Raw genomic sequence first — 16,850 nt, 5'->3', positions numbered from 1 at the left:
GTTGACTGTTACAGTAACAGAACCCAGTCACCCTAACAAGTCTGGGTAAGTCATATCCTTGATCGATGATCTCGGATTCAGATACCCCAGTGAGGCCCATCCGCAGCATTCTGATGCTGTGCTGAGACTATGTAGCTGCCCTATGTAGCTCGCGAAATTCTTACAGCCACTATATAAATGTTCTTACCCCAATTTAAAATTAACCTCAAAAAATTTAAGGGCACATGTCACCATCTTGAAAGATGCAGAGATAGGCTTTAAGCACACATACCTTGGCCAGAAGTCTGTCTATTGCATTAAAGCCCCCAGCTCTCTCATTCCCAAATGCCCTAAAAAACAGTCAAACAGTCTGAGACCATTATTTATTCAGTCTTTTTGGCTCTCCCTGAAAGCTGCACTTTGCTTTCATACCAAATGAAAGCATTTTCCTCTGCTGACTCTGGTATCTTTCTCCCGTACTCCTTCAGGAGCAGACTCTATTGAAGCTCGGGAGAATCCGGGCACAGACACACCATCTGCCTTCATGCTCACATTCAGGAAATCTACACAGAGGCTCCCTTAAGGCTTCAGGGGCCAAAGAAATCAGTTAAGACTGAGGCCCATTTCTATGTCTTTCTGTTCACCTCTACCTCACAAAATTAATCCCTGGGAGAAGTTCTTGTGATATATGACCCAACATGAACCTTGGCCTTTATACTGGGTTGAAAAGTGTCTCCCAGAATTCATGTCCACCTAGAACCTGTGAATGTGACCTTGTTTGGAAATAGGGTTTTTATAGATATATTAAGATAACAACATATTGGATTATGGAGGGCCCTAAATCCAATATGATAGATGTCATTACAGGAAGAGAGAAACTTACACACAGAGACACAGATGCATGGGGAGAAATGCCACATGACAACAGAGACTGGAATGATGCATCTGCACGTCAAGGAGCACCAAGGATTGCCAGCAACCACAAGAAGCTAAGAAGAGGCAAGGAAGGATCCTCCCCCAGAGCCTTAAGAAGGAGCATGGCCCTGCCAACACCTTAATTTTGAACTTCTGGCCTCCAGGACAGTAGGAGAATAAACTTCTGTTGTTCTAAGCTACCTAGTTTACGATAATTTGCCATGGCAGCCCTAGGAAACTAAAACAGCCTCCAAAGTCCAAGCCATAGGAAAAAAAATGCATTACTCAGGTCTCTCTAAAGATGTATAGACACAGATACATAGACCTGAGTTTGCATGTAACTACCACTTAGTAGCTGTGCACCCTAAAGCCAGTTACTCAAATATATGTATCTCGGGTCCCTTCATCCATACTATTAGACTAACAAGCTGTATCGTATTTGTTTGCTCTATGGTACGGGGTACTTGCCATTCTTTTGTGCCTCTCAGCATCTGAACCCCTTCCTGGGTTTGGACAGCGCCCCACTTCTGAGGCAGCACCAACTTCCCAGTAGGGAAGCAGGAGGTGTCCGATACTCTTTTCCAGCACGCTTGAAGCTAAATCACAGGCATGACTGATGTTCTGCCAAGACGACGTGCTTTGCACACGAAGCTCAGAACGTGAAGATTCGGGGATGCCACAGAATCCGTTCAGGTGCCTCCAGATTTGAGCACGTCAGAGGGACGTTCTAAGGACAGCACTCAAGGGCAGCCCCGGGTGAAGGCTGCGCCCCTGCGGTGCCCATCTCTGGCTGCACCTCTTTGAGTTCAATTCTGCAGCATGATTTTGGAAATGATTCTTGGTCATGTGGCCTCCACACCTAGTGTCCAATGATCCTGTACCTTTTAAGGCAATTCTTTTCTCTCTTTCTTTCCTTAAGTCAGCAGAGCTGGTTTCTGATGTTGGCAGCTAACAACCCTAACACGCAAGTACTAAGTGAGATGAGATGTGCAAAACATCTAGCAGGAATCCGGAGTTATTTCCTTTCTTCCCACCTCCCTACGCAGTACTGAGCAAGGATTTTGCTGTCAACAGGTCAAAGACTATGCTCAGGGGCAGGAAGTGGAGGATTTAAAGAACGGATTTCTTTAAATGTGGCATCTATACACAATGAATATTATTCTTCCTTAAAAAGGAGATCCTGCCATATGCAACACCATGGATACATCTGGAGAGCATTCGCTAAATGAAATAAGCCAGACATGGAAGGACCAATACTACATGATTTCAATTATGTCAAGTATCAAAAATAGTCCAATGCGTTGAAGCAGAGAGTAAATGCTTCAGGGGCCGGGGTGAAGGAGAAACAGCAAAGTATTAGTCAAAGGGTATGAAGTTTCAGTTATGCGGGATGAATAATTCAATTCTTATTCCTAGACATCTACCGCACAGCCTAATGTCTGCAGCTAACAATATCTTATCACATACTTAACGAATTTGCTAAGAGGACAGATCTTACTTTTAAGTGTTCTTATCACAAAATAATAACAGTAAGTAAAGATGGTAGGAGGAAACTTCTGGATTTGTTTATGGCATAAACTGTGGTGTATACCGACACCACCAAAGTCATCCAGTTGTACATGTTAAATATGCATAATTTTTTTATGTGATTCATACCTCATTAAAGAGGTTTTTGGAAAAAAAGTAAGGAGGCAAGAACTGTTTCATCACACGCAGACAGGACTACTGAGCGGGCCCGTGCTGGAGCCTTTATTCTCACTGATGATGAAGGTCAGGCCTCATTAGTGCGCCAGGTTAACCAAGGGTGTGCAGTGTTTCAAGGCGGGAGGAAAATTTTAGAGGAGGATGAGAGACAGACTCAAGGACCTTTGACCAAGCTGATGATAAGCTCACAGCAAAGAAAACTCACACTGGAAGGTCCTGGAGCTCAGGCTCTGCAAATCTGAATAGCAGCTGACAATCCGGGCAGGTTGCTTTGCATGTTTGTTGTTGTTATTTATGGGGTTTTTTTTTTTAAGTCTTCAAATCCCCAAATCCCTTCTGCCTAAGCCAACTGCATATTTGAAGGCACGAAGCAGCTGTTGCGATGGGGGATTCTCTCCTCTGTGAAAACGCTGATTTAAAAAAAAAAAAAGTATTAAGCTCCCGGCTCGTGCTTATTCTCCTGTTTCCAGCAACCGGTGCCCTGACAAATGAAGTGTCAAAACATTTCCAAATTAAAACCCTACGGTTCACACAGCCCCACACCCTCAGCAGGATGGACTTCCCCTGCTTGGACCCAGCACACACTTGAAGAAACTAAAAATAGCCAGATGGCAATTAACAGAAACTCTGAGGAAGGGAATGGGGTGGGTTCCAGCAGGGTCAGTTTCCTGGATGGATTCCAAATGGAGTTCTCAGCCAGCAGTGCTCTGGCCAAGAAAAGATTTTCATTAAAACTACATGGAGGAGGCAGAATGAAAAAAAAAAAATCAAGATTTGAAAGACTGAAAATTATAGCAGAGGTAGAAACTACAGCATCATCCCCAACACCATGAGTGACGACCATCATACTTGCTACTAGGTACTGAGTTCCTATCATGGGTCACTGAGCACTCCCTACGCAATTTGTCATCTTGACCTTGCAAGGACTCCAAAAATTAGTCACTACTCTAACAGATGAGGACATTAAAGCCCAGAGCCGGTAGACAACTCGCCCAAGAGCTCAAGACCAACAGGATAAAGGTCTATGGCAGGTGCATGGTGAATGGCCAGGCTGCAGTTCAAACGCGGTTTTCCGGCTCTGGAGCTCCACCGTAACCCATGTGCCAGGCTGCCTCATTCATGCACAGGGAATGGGGAATCTTAAGTGACCAAATGTTTCCACACCACCCTTTAGCCCAGAGAAACAAAATTCTCCCTTGGCAATTTCAGTAGTACCTCTCAGGGGTTGTGGAGGTGGGGGGCTCTAAAGTAAGATTGACCTTTTCATTTACTAAAGCAGGGAAATTAACAGCATCCTTAGGCCTCAGTTTTTTTAGCTCTAAAATGGCCATGAGGGGCGCCGGGGTGGCTCAGTCAGTTAAGCATCTGCCTTTGGCTCAGGTCATGAGGTCCTGGGATCCAACCCTGCATCAGGCTCCCTGCTCAGTGGGGAGCCTGCTTCTCCTTCTCCCTCAGCCCCTCTCCCTGCTCATGCTCTCTCTCTCACGCTCTCTCTCATATAAAAAAATAAAATCTTTAAAAAATAAAATAAAATGGCAATGACGCTAGCATTTATCTCACAAAATTATAATGAAGATCAAAGGAAGCTGCTATAGACTGAATATCTCTATACCCGTAAAATTCAAATGTTGAAACTCCAATCCCCAACGTGATGGTATTTTTTTTAATTCAATTAATAAACATATAGTGTATTATTAGTTTCAGAGGTAGAGTTCAGTGATTCACCAGTCTTACATAACACCCAGTGCTCATTACATCACGTGCCCTCCTTAATGTCTATCACCCAGTTACCCCATCCCCCACTCACCTCCCCTCCAGCAACCCTAAGTTTGTTTCCTAAAGTTAAGAGTCTCTTATGGTTTGTCTCCCTCTCTCTTTTCATCTTATTTTATTTTTCCCTCCCTTCATCTATGATCCTCTGTTTTGTTTCTTAAATTCCACGTATAAGTGAAATCATAACTATCTTTCTCAGACTGACTTATTTCGCTTAGCATAATACCCTCTACTCCATCCATGTCATCGCAAATGGCAAGATTTCATTTTTTGATGGCTAAGTAATATTTCGTTGTATATATATGCCACATCTTCCTTATCCATTCATCTGTCAATGGACATCTGGGCTCTTTCCATAGTTTGGCTATTGTGGACATTGCTGCTATAAACACTGGGGTGCAGGTGCCCCTTCAGATCACTACATTTGTATCATTAGGGGAAATACCTCATGGTGCAATTACTAGGTCGTACAGTAGCTCTATTTTCAACCTTTTGAGGAACCTCTGTACTGTTTTCCAGAGTGGCAGCACCAGCTTCCATTCCAACAGTGTAGGAGAATTCCCCTTTTTCTGCATCCTTGTGAACATCTGTGCTTTCCTGACTTGTTAATTTTAGCCATTCTGACTGGTGTGAGGTGGTTTCTCATTGTGGTTTTGATTTGTATTTTCCTGATGCCAAATGATATGGAGCATTTTTTCATGTGTCCGTTGGCCATCTGTATGTCTTCTTCGCAGAAATGTCTGTTCATGTCTTCTGCCCATTTCTTGATTGGATCATTTGTTCTTTGGGTGTTGAGTTTGATAAGTTCTTTATAGATTTTGGATACTAGCCCCTTATCTGATAAGGCATTTGCAAATATCTTCTCCCATTCTGTCGGTTGTCTTTTGGTTTTGTTGACTGTTTCCTTTGCTGTGCAAAAGTTTTTATCTTGATAAAGTCCCAATAGTTCATTTCTGCCCTTGCTTCCCTTGCCTTTGGCGATGTTTCTGGGAAGAAGCTGCTGCAGCTGAGGTCACAGAGGTGCTGCCTGTGTTCTCCTTTAGGATTTTGATGGATTCCAGTCTCACATTTATGCCTTTCATGCATTTTGAGTCTATTTTTGTGTATGGTGTAAGGAAATGGTCCAGTTTCATTCTTCTGCATGTGGCTGTCCAATTTTCCCAGCACCATTTGTTGTCTTTTTTCCATTGGATCTTCTTTCTTGCTTTGTCGAAAATGACTTGACCATAGAGTTGAGGGTCCATTTCTGGGCTCTCTATTCTGTTCCATTGATTGATGGGTCTGTTTTTGTGCCAGTACCATGCTGTCTTGATAATCACAGCTTTGTAACAGAGTTCGAAGTCCAGAATTGTGATGCCACCAGCTTTGGTTTTCTTTTTCAACATTCCTTTGGCTATTTGGGGTCTTTCCTGGTTCCATATAAATTTTAGGATTATTTGTTCCAGCTCTGTGAAAAAAGTTGATGGTAGTTTGGGGGCGCCTGGGTGGCTCAGTTGGTTAAGCAACTGCCTTCGGCTCAGGTCATGATCCTGGAGTCCCAGGATCGAGTCCCGCATCAGGCTCCCTGCTCAGCGGGGAGTCTGCTTCTCCCTCTGATCCTCTTCCCTCTCACGCTGTCTCTCATTCTTTCTCTCTCAAATAAATAAATAAAAATCTTAAAAAAAAAAAAGTTGATGGTAGTTTGATAGGGATTGCACTGAATGTATAGATTGCTCTAGGTAGCACAGACATTTTAACAATATTTATTTTTCCAATCCATGAGCGGGGAACATTTTTCCATTTCTTTGTGTCTTCCTCAGTTTCTTTCATGAGTTCTATAGTTTTCTGAGTACAGATCCTTTACCTCTTTGGTTTATTACTAAGTATCTTACAGTTTGGGGTGCAATTGTAAATGGGATTGACTCCTTAATTTCTCTTTTTTCTGTCTCATTGTTAATGTATAGAAATGCAACTGATTTCTGTGCATTGATTTTATACCTGCCATTTTGCTGAATTCCTGTATGAGTTCTAGCAATTTGGGGGTGGAGTCTTTTCGGTTTTCCATGTAGAGTATCATGTCACCTGATGACAGTTTAATTCTTTGCTGATTCAGATGCCTTTTATTTTTTGTTGTTGTTGTTGTTGTCTGACTGCTAAGGCTAGGACTTCCAATACTACGTTGAAGAACAGTGGTGATAGTGGACATCCCTGTCGTGTTCCTGACCTTAGTTAAGGTGAAAAGCTCTCAGTTTTTCCCCACTGAGAATGATATTCGCTGTGGGCTTTTTGCATATGCCTTTTATGATATTGGGGTATATTCCCTCTATCTCTACACTGTGAAGAGTTTTAATCAAGAAAGGATGCTGTGCTTTGTCAAATGTTTTTTCTGCATCTATTGAGAGGATCATATGGTTCTTGTCCTTTCTTTTATTAATGTAGTGTATCACATTGATTGATTTGTAGATGTTGAACCAACCTTGTAGCCCAGGAATGAATCCCACTTGGTCATGGTGAATAATCCTTTTAATGTACTATTTGATCCTATTGGCTAGTATCTTGGTGAGAATTTTTGCATCCATGTTCATCAGGGATATTGGTCTGTAATTCTCCTTTTTGGTGGGGTCTTTGTCTGGTTTTAGGATCAAGGTAATGCTGGCCTCATAGAATGAGTTTGGAAGATTTCCTTCCATTTCTCTTTTTTGAAACAGCTTCAGAAGAATAGGTATTAATTCTTCTTTAAATGTTTGGTAGAATTCCCCTGGGTAGCCATTTGGCCCTGGACTGTTTGTTGGGAGATTTTTGATTGCTGCTTCAACTTCAATGATTGCAGCTGGCTTCCCTGCTCTGATGCCTGGGAACTGTGACCTCTCAGGAAGCACTGCACTGCCCTCAGAGGGGAGGGGATATACATATATATATACACACAAAAATAAAATTAAATACAATGGAAGGATAGGATATAACTGTAAAAATAAAAATTAAAAAAGACTTAAAAAAGAGTTGATAAAATAAGAAATTGGTTGAAAAGGAAAGAGAAAAAAATTAAAATTGAAAGAGTAAAGAATCATGAGGAAAAAAACCATGAAATCTATATACTATTTTCCCCTAGTGTTGTAGTTTAGTAGTTCTGTGTGATGGGTAAACTTGGTCTTAGCCAATGTTCTTGCTGATATCCTGGGGGAGGGGCCCGTTGCGCTGATTCTCTGGCGTCATTGCCCCAGGCAGAATTGCACCGCCCTTGCCAGGGGGCCAGGCTGAATAAGCAGCTCCGGATTGCTCTTTGTGGCTTTCATTTCCTGAAGTCTTTCCGTGCCAGTTTGGAGAATGGAGATAAAAATGGCAGCGCCCTGATCTCCAGCCCGGGAGCCTGAAGCTCAGGGCCCCACTCCTTAGTGTGCCCTCAGGGCAAAGCAGTCAATCAGTCCTGTCCCCCTGGTCTCCCTCTGCACTTTGTGTTCACCTGGCCTGTGACCAAGCATTTCTATCTTGGGCACATGACCCCACTTCGATCTCCAAACCCTGTAGACTCCTGCAGCGTGTACCCGCACTGCCCCACCCGGGGGGAGGAAGGGGGTTCTTGCCAGTTCTGCTGCTTGTTGGGCCCCTGATTGAGAGTGGTCGCCCAGCCATGCCAGGGCTCTGGGTTTAGGGCACCCTGAGCTGACTGGGCTCACTGACTGCAGCCAGCTTCCCTGCTGATGCCTGACCACTGTGCCGCAGTCAGGCACCCGTCTTCCTGTGGCTCCAGGGATCCTGAGGCCGCACTGTCCCACCTAGGATTCTGCCCCGCTTCACCAGCTGAGTTCCTTTCAGGCAGGGATGTCCCTCACTGGAGGAGACTACTAAAAGTTCCGATTTTGCACTCTGCTGCTATATCACTTTCCAGTACCCGGCTTATGGAGGCTCTCTCCCCCCCCAGTTTATCTTCCTGATATATTGCCTTGTTTTCACTTCTCCACACCTCCTACCTTGCAGAAGTTGCTCGATTTTCTATTTTGTAGAATTGCAGCAATTCTTCTCTTAGATCTCTGGTTGAGTTCACAGGTGTTCAGAATGATTTGATAGCTATCTAGCTGCATTTCTGGGACCAGACAAAACTAAGGTCTCCTACTCCTCCGCCATTTTGTAAAGTTCAATGTGATGGTATTTGAAGCCTTTGGGAAATAATGAGGTCACAAGTGCAGAGCCCTCATGATGGGGATTAGTGCCCTTGTAAGAAGAGACATGAAAGAACTTGCTTCCTCTCGTTCTGGGCCGTGTGAGAATATAACAGGAAAGCCACTATCTATAAGCCAGGAAATGAGTCCTCACCAGACACCGGCTCTGCTGACACACTGGTCTTCGGACTTCCTAGCCTCCAGAACTATAAGAAACAAATGCGTGTTGTTTAAACCACCCAGTCTATCATAGTTTGCTATAGCAGCCTGAACCAAGACAGAAACAGTATATGGAAAGCTCTTGGCATGGTGCTTGCATATACTATGTTGCTCAATAAATAATAGCCATTGGATTGATCATCCTAAACCCATGCCCTTCTTAGAGAATTAATTTCACCAAGAAAGAATCCAAGGGTTTAATGAAAAGGTAGCATCCTCCATGGACTCACAGGGATTATTCCAGACTGGTCTTCAGAATGATAAAGCAAACAAAAAAAGAACTAAAAAAAATTTTGGATTTGTGGGGGATTTGGTAGATTCAGAGTTGTGGTGAGCAACCATTCTAGACTGTCTAGGAATGAGGGGATTCTTCAGACATTAAAACTGGGATAGTTAGCTATTTCAGTTTTCAGAGGGGAGGGGATATTTACTACCAGGAGAGGTCAGTACTGGAAAAAGTGTACTGACCTTCTCTTTTTCCTTCATAGTAGGAGTGACCCATATGCCTGCTAACACTGGGAAACAGTACTGAGCATGCACAGCCTGGAGCTTGGAAGGGGCCAGCCTGCTCACCCCCTGCTCAAGCACGTGCTCTTCAGTTCCCTACATAGGAGCTTGCCAGGCAGGCTCTAAGCTTATCCAGGGAGACTAGTTGTTCAGCATACAAATGGGTGGAAAAATTCAGTCTGTGGGGGAAAGAAATAGGAAGGCTTATTTGGCCACACGTCCAAGCCCTGTTCTCCAATCAGCATTAACAACCATAAAGCTGCTATTATTTTTACCTGACATCTGTGTCTATTTCTAAATTGGTTCAGAACTCAGAGGGGGAGAAAGATATAATTAATTATCAACCATGTGATTAATTATCACCTTCATAAACCCCAACAGATAGAAGTCTATTTTATTTCATTGGCAGAAAAACCCCTTTCAGGCTGTCAGGAAAAGGATATTTTGCAAAATCAAATGAGGTTACAGCTATGAGTGACCTTAAAGATGATCCGGTCCAATATCTTCATTTTTATAGATGAAAAGATACACAAATGAAATGGTCAAGTGACATAATCCACGTGAAATTCTGTGAAAGCTTATAATGCAAATTATTCCTATGATTGGTAGTTTGGGAAGCAGTCTTTAGAAGCTATAACCCCAGAATTAAAAACAGATTATAGAAATACAGAAAACAGATTATAAATAATAGAAAATAGATTACAGATTAAAACAAAGCAACTTTAGAGAGAGAGAAGTTTCCCTCAACAAAAGTATTACCTCCAGAAAACACATTCAAACCATGAAGAATGGATCAATATTTTGGAGGTTGTTTTTTTTTTAATTAGCAAAAAATGCCTACCTTTGGTCAATAAGACTACTTACCCACAATCTTGAATACCAGCTAAAGTGTCAAAAGAAACAAGCATTTCCCCTCTATCCTAATCCTACCCACCCGCCATAATAAGGTTCTCCTCATTAGGAATGTTCCCTCCTATCTGTTAACCAGGCAGGCCCCACTGGCAAGGCAAGGGTCCTGGACACCTCAAGACATAATACAAGACATGGGAGGAAAACCACTGGATTGCTAGGGTGGCAATCCTTATATCAGACAAATTAGATTTTAAACCAAAGACTATAATAAGAGATGAGGAAGGACACTATATCATACTTAAAGGGTCTATCCAACAAGAAGATCTAACAATTGTAAATATCTATGCCCCTAACATGGGAGTAGCCAATTAGATAAGCCAATTAATAAAAAAAGCAAAGAAACACATCGACAACAATACAATAATAGTAGGGGACTTTAACACCCCCCTCACTGAAATGGACAGATCATCTAAGCAAAAGATCAACAAGGAAATAAAGACTTTAAATGACACACTGGACCAAATGGACTTCACAGATATATTCAGAACATTCCATCCCAAAGCAATGGAATACACATTCTTCTCTAGTGCCCATGGAACATTCTCCAGAACAGATCACATCCTGGGTCACAAATCAGGCCTCAACCGGTACCAAAAGATTGGGATCATTCCCTGAATATTTTCGGACCACAGTGCTTTGAAACTAGAACTCAATCACAAGAGGAAAGTCGGAAAGAACTCAAATACATGGAGGCTAAAGAGCATCCTACTAAAGAATGAATGGGTCAACCAGGAAATTAAAGAAGAATTTAAAAAATTCATGGAAACAGACGAAAATGAAAACACAGCTGTTCAAAATCTTTGAGATGCAGCAAAGGCTGTCCTAAGAGGAAAGTATGTAGCATTACAAGCCTTTCTCAAGAAACAAGAAAGGTCTCAAATACACAAGCTAACCCTACACCTAAAGGAGCTGGAGAAAGAACAGCAAATAAAGCCTAAATCTGGCAGGAGAAGAGAAATAATAAAGATCAGAGCAGAAATCAATGACATAGAAACCAAAAGAACAGTGGAACAGATCAATAAAACTAGGAGCTGGTTCTCTGAAAGAATTAACAAGATTGATAAACCCCTGGCCAGACTTATCAAAAAGAAAAGAGAAATGACCCAAATCAACAAAATCATGAATGAAAGAGGAGAGATCACAACCAACACCAAAGAAATACAAACAACTATAAGAACATATTATGAGCAACTATATGCCAGCAGATTAGATAATCTGGAAGACATGGATGCATTCCTAGAGATGCATAAAGTACCAAAACTGAACCGGGAAGAAATAGAAAACCTGAACAGACATATAACCACTAAGGAAATTGAAGCAGTCATCAAAAATCTCCCAACAAACAAGATCCCAGGGCCAGATGGCTTCCCAGCGGAATTCTACCAAATCTTTAAAGAAGAATTAATACCTATTCTTCTGAAACTGTTCCAAAAAAATAGAAATGGAAGGAAAACTTCCAAACTCGTTTTATGAGGCCACCATTACCTTGATCCCAAAACCAGACAAAGACCCCATCAAAAAGGAGAATTACAGACCAATATCCCTGATGAACATGGATGCAAAAATTCTCACCAAAATACTAGCCAATAGGATCCAACAGTACACTAAAAGGATTATTCACCACGACCAAGTGGGATTTATCCCTGGGCTGCAAGGTTGGTTCAACATCCACAAATCAATCAACGTGATACAATATATTAATAAAAGAAAGAACAAGAACCATATGATCCTCTCAATAGATGCAGAAAAAGCGTTTGACAAAGTACAGCATCCTTTCTTGATCAAAACTCTTCAGAGTATAGGGATAGAAGGTACATGCCTCAATATCATAAAATCCATCTATGAAAAACCCACAGCGAATATCATTCTCAGTGGAGAAAAACTGAGAGCTTTCCCCCTAAGTCAGGAACACGGTAGGGATGCAGAGATGTCCACTATCACCACTGCTATTCAACATAGTACTAGAAGTCCTAGCCACAGCAATCAGACAACAAAAAGAAATCAAAGGCATCCAAATCGGCAAAGAAGAAGTCAAACTCTCACTCTTTGCAGATGATATGATACTTTATGTGGAAAACCCAAAAGACTCCACCCCAAAACTGCTAGAACTCATACAGGAATTCAGTAAAGTGGCAGGACATAAAATCAATGCACAGAAATCAGTGGCATTCCTATACACCAACAAGACAGAAGAAAGAGAAATTAAGGAGTCGATTCCATTTACAATTGCACCCAAAACCAAAAGATACCTAGGAATAAATCTAACCAAAGAGGCAAAGAATCTGTACTCAGAAAACTATAAAATACTCATGAAAGACACAAAGAAATGGGAAAACGTTCCATGCTCATGGATTGGAAGAACAAATATCGTAAAGATGTCAATGCTACCTAGAGCAATCTACACATTTAATGCAATCCCTATCAAAATACCATCAACTTTTTTCAAAGAAATGGAACAAATAATCCTAAAATTTGTATGGAACCAGAAAAGACCCCGAATAGCCAGAGGAATGTTCAAAAAGAAAAGCAAAGCTGGTGGCATCACAATTCCAGACTTCAAGCTCTATTACAAAGCTGTCATCATCAAGACAGTGTGGTACTGGCACAAAAACAGACACACAGATCAATGGAACAGCATAGAGAGCCCAGAAATGGACCCTCAACTCTATGGTCAACTCATCTTCGACAAAGCAGGAAAGAATGTCCAATGGAAAAAAGACAGTCTCTTCAACAAATGGTGTTGGGAAAATTGGACAGCCACATGCAGAAGAATGAAACTGGACCATTTCCTTACACCACACACAAAAATAGACTCAAAAGGGTTGAAAGACCTCAATGTGAGACAGGAGTCCATCAAAATCCTAAAGGAGAACACAGGCAGCAACCTCTTCGACCTCAGCCACAGCAACTTCTTCCTAGAAACATCGCCAAAGGCAAGGGAAGCAAGGGCAGAAATGAACTATTGGGACCTCATCAAGATAAGATTTTGTTGTTCTTTTTGCACAACAAAAGAAACAGTCCACAAAACCAAAAGACAACCGACAGAATGGGAGAAGATATTTGCAAATGACATATCAGATAAAGGGCTAGTATCCAAAATCTATAAAGAACTTATTAAGCTCAACACCCAAAGAACAAATGATCCAATCAAGAAATGGGCAGAAGACATGAACAGACATTTTTCCAAAGAAGACATCCAAATGGCCAACAGACACATGAAAAAGTGCTCAACATCGCTCGGCATCAAGGAAATCCAAATCAAAACCTCAATGAGATACCACCTCATACCAGTCAGAATGGCTAAAATTAATAACTCAGGAAACGACAGATGTTGGCGGGGATGCGGAGAAAGGGGAACCCTCCTACACTGTTGGTGGGAATGCAAGCCGGTGCAGCCACTCTGGAAAACAGTACAGAGGTTCCTCAAAAAGTCGAAAATAGAGCTACCATACGAACCAGCAATTGCACTACTGGGTATTTACCCCAAAGATACAAATGTAGTGATCCAAAGGGGTATGTGCTCACCAGTGTTTATAGCAGCAATGTCCACAATAGCCAAACTATGGAAAGAGCCAAGATGTCCACCGACAGATGAATGGAAAAAGAAGATGTGGTATATATATACAATGGAATATTATGGAGCCATCAAAAGGAATGAAATCTTGCCATTTGCAACGATGTGGATGGAACTGGAGGGTGTTATGCTGAGTGAAATAAGTCAATCAGAGAAAGACATGTATCATATGATCTCACTGATATGAGGAATTCTTAATCTCAGGAAACAAACTGAGGGTTGCTGGAGTGGTGGGGGGTGGGAGGCATGGGGTGGCTGGGTCATAGACATTTGGGAGGGTATGTGCTATGGTGAGTGCTGTGAATTGTGCAAGACTGTTGAATCACAGACCTGTACCTCTGAAACAAATAATACATTATATGTTAAAAAAAAAAGAAGATAGTAGGAAGGGAAAAATGAAGGGGGGGAATCGGAGGGGGAGATGAACCATGAGAGACTATGGACTCTGAGAAACCAACTGAGGGTTCTAGAGGGGAGGGAATGGGGAGATGGGTTAGCCTGGTGATGGTTATTAAAGAGGGCACGTATTGAATGGAGCACTGGGTGTCCCCTTTCTTTTCTGTGCTCCAGCCCCCAGTGATCTAATGGTAGTGACAGCATCCGTCTATAGGAGCCAAAACTACGAGGGAGGGGAACCCACCTCTGCATTCAGTGACGCTGTCATTTCCAAAGGCTGAGACCATCCCCCGCTGCCTTTTTCTTTCTTTGTCCTCTCTCTGGTTGGCCAATGTAGGCCAAGTCACGGAAGTGCATGACAGTGTGAACTTTGTGGCCAGAGACTGACAGGTGGTCCCAGGGAATTAGAAGGTACCAGGGAAATCATGGAGAGGAAGGAGCTTGGCAAAGCAACTCCATAAAGTTTTCTTTTTTTTAAATAAATTCCTGGGCTCACTGTGTTTCTGTACATGCATGAATCTGATCTTAATTTGCATATCAGTCCTTTGAGAACTCTGCCCAGGTTCCAGAATGAGCACTGGGTGACACACACATGCAGATCCAAATAGCGCTGCCAAAGGCTTTGAAAAACTGAGCTGACATAAGAACCAGAGCTCTTGGAAGCCCACCCAGGGGCATGGAACTTGCAGCCGGAACCTAACCAAGTTGAATGAAAACCACAACAAAGATATCAACATTCTCCCTAGGCTTTAAAAAAGACCCAGAATCTCAGAACATAATAGTCAAAATGTACAGAATACAATCCAAAATTCCTTGCCATATGAAGAATCAGGAAAATTTCAATTCCCTTGGAAAAGACAATTAACTAAAGCTAACACAGCAATAACACAGACGTTAGAATTATCTGACAAAAACTATGATAAAAATCTCCAACCAGCAATCATGAACACTGCAGAAACCAATGGGTAAAAGAGAAAGTCTCAGGCAAGAAACAGATGACATAAACAAGAGTCAGGTTGAAATTTTGGAACTGAACAATACAATAACAAAAAACCCCCAAAAAACAAACAAACAAACAAAAAAACCCACACCACCTCTGACGGGCTCAAGAGCACAATGGGGATGACAGAGGAAAGAAAGCCAGCAGCAAATCATCTTCTAGCTGGGTGACCATTTATCACTACTTTTTCATGCATTTCTCTCTCTTTTAATTAACTACTGAGGCATAACAAGCCACATCAAAATTTAGTGGCTGAACCTGGAAACAATTTATAATTTCTCTCACTTCCACGGGAGGGTGGGCAGCTTCTCTGCTGGTCTTGCCTACATACATTCATGTTTCTGCATTCAGCTGGAGGGGTGGCTGGACTGGCGGTCCAAGATGGCCCCATGCATAGGAGTGGCAGGTGGTGCTAGCCTTTGACTGGCGTGTCTCAACTACTTCTCTTTAAGCGAACTTTCAACCTCTAATAGGCTAGACTGGGCTTCTTCATGGTATGGTAATCTCAGGGTTCCAAGAGGGTGAGGTCTGGAGCCACAAGGCCCCTTAAGCCCTTGGCTCTGAAATCCATACAATGTTAATCTCTGTCATAGTGTTTTGGTGAAAGCATATCACAAGAACAGCACAGAGATAAAGGTAAAAAAATTAGACTATCTCTTGATGAAAGAGAAGCTATTAAGACTTTGCAAATGCGTGTGGACACAGGGAGCCACGACTCTTTAGCATCATTATTTCAATGTTACACCATACCCTTCCAAGGGAATTAGTGCTACAAGTATCAAAGGCCATGGTCTACAATTGCTATGACAGTAGAAGAGACAGAGATTCAGAGAGGTTTAGTGCTTTGCCTAAGATCACACAGCTCGTTTGGAGAAAACATAAAAACTAAATCCCAGGACTGCTGATTCCACTGACCAGTCCTCACGTCCCTGAGAGGGGCCACGTGGTATTTTGAACACTGGCTATTTAACAGGTGGGAGAATAATGGGCAACACTTGTATAATGTGTTAGCAGTCATTTATCATTCAGATCCATTTGTGAAGGAAATCAGTGCAGGCACTTGTGGAGTCTATGAAAAAAACTGAAGCGAAGAGACTCAGTAAGAGCTATTCATTATGTAGCAATAGAGGTCCTAACCCATTCAGTGCTCCAAGACCTGGTGCATTCAGTCTCTTGCGTTCCTGGCACTCAAAGCTTAATTTCTCCATTGAGGCAGAATTCACATAACGTAAAATTAACTATTACTCATTTTACATTATAAAATTCAGTGTCATTTGGCACGTTCACTAGGTCATGTAACTGCTTTCTGTATCAAGTTTCCAGACATTTCTATCACCCCAAAAGGAAACCCTGCACCCATGAAGCGCCACTCCCCATTTCTCCCTCCCCCTGCCCCTGGCCACCACAGGTCTGCTTCCTTTCTACGGATTTGCCTATTCGGGATGTTTCAGGTAAGTGGAATCATATGCATGAGCTTTTCTAACTTCTTTTACTTGGCACATTTTTGAGGTTCATCCATGTTGAAGCATGTACCAGCACTGCATTATTTTTATGGATCAGATAAATATGAATGACACCCACAATATTCCATTGTATGGATAGACCACATTTTGTTTATCCATTCATCAGTTGACGGGCATTTTGTGTTCTTTCCACTTTCTGGCTATCATGAATAGTGCTGCTATAAACATTTGTGTACAAATAGTGGTTTGAATACCTCTTTTCAATTCTTTGG

At 42.1% G+C, this 16,850-nt stretch overlaps 1 protein-coding gene across 2 annotated transcripts in view; it reads right to left on the bottom strand.

Annotated features, from left to right (window-relative positions):
* The window catches only part of LOC116646688 (histone-arginine methyltransferase CARM1-like), a 281,582-nt gene that overhangs the window by 90,619 nt on the left and 174,113 nt on the right, over positions 1–16,850 (bottom strand). The window lies entirely within an intron of this gene.

Source organism: Phoca vitulina, unplaced genomic scaffold, assembly GCF_004348235.1.
Source record: "Phoca vitulina isolate PV1807 unplaced genomic scaffold, GSC_HSeal_1.0 scaffold37, whole genome shotgun sequence".
Classification (NCBI taxonomy): Eukaryota; Metazoa; Chordata; class Mammalia; order Carnivora; family Phocidae; genus Phoca; species Phoca vitulina.
The sequence above is the reverse complement of the archived record's forward strand: the minus strand, read 5'-3'. Positions and strand labels throughout refer to the sequence as shown.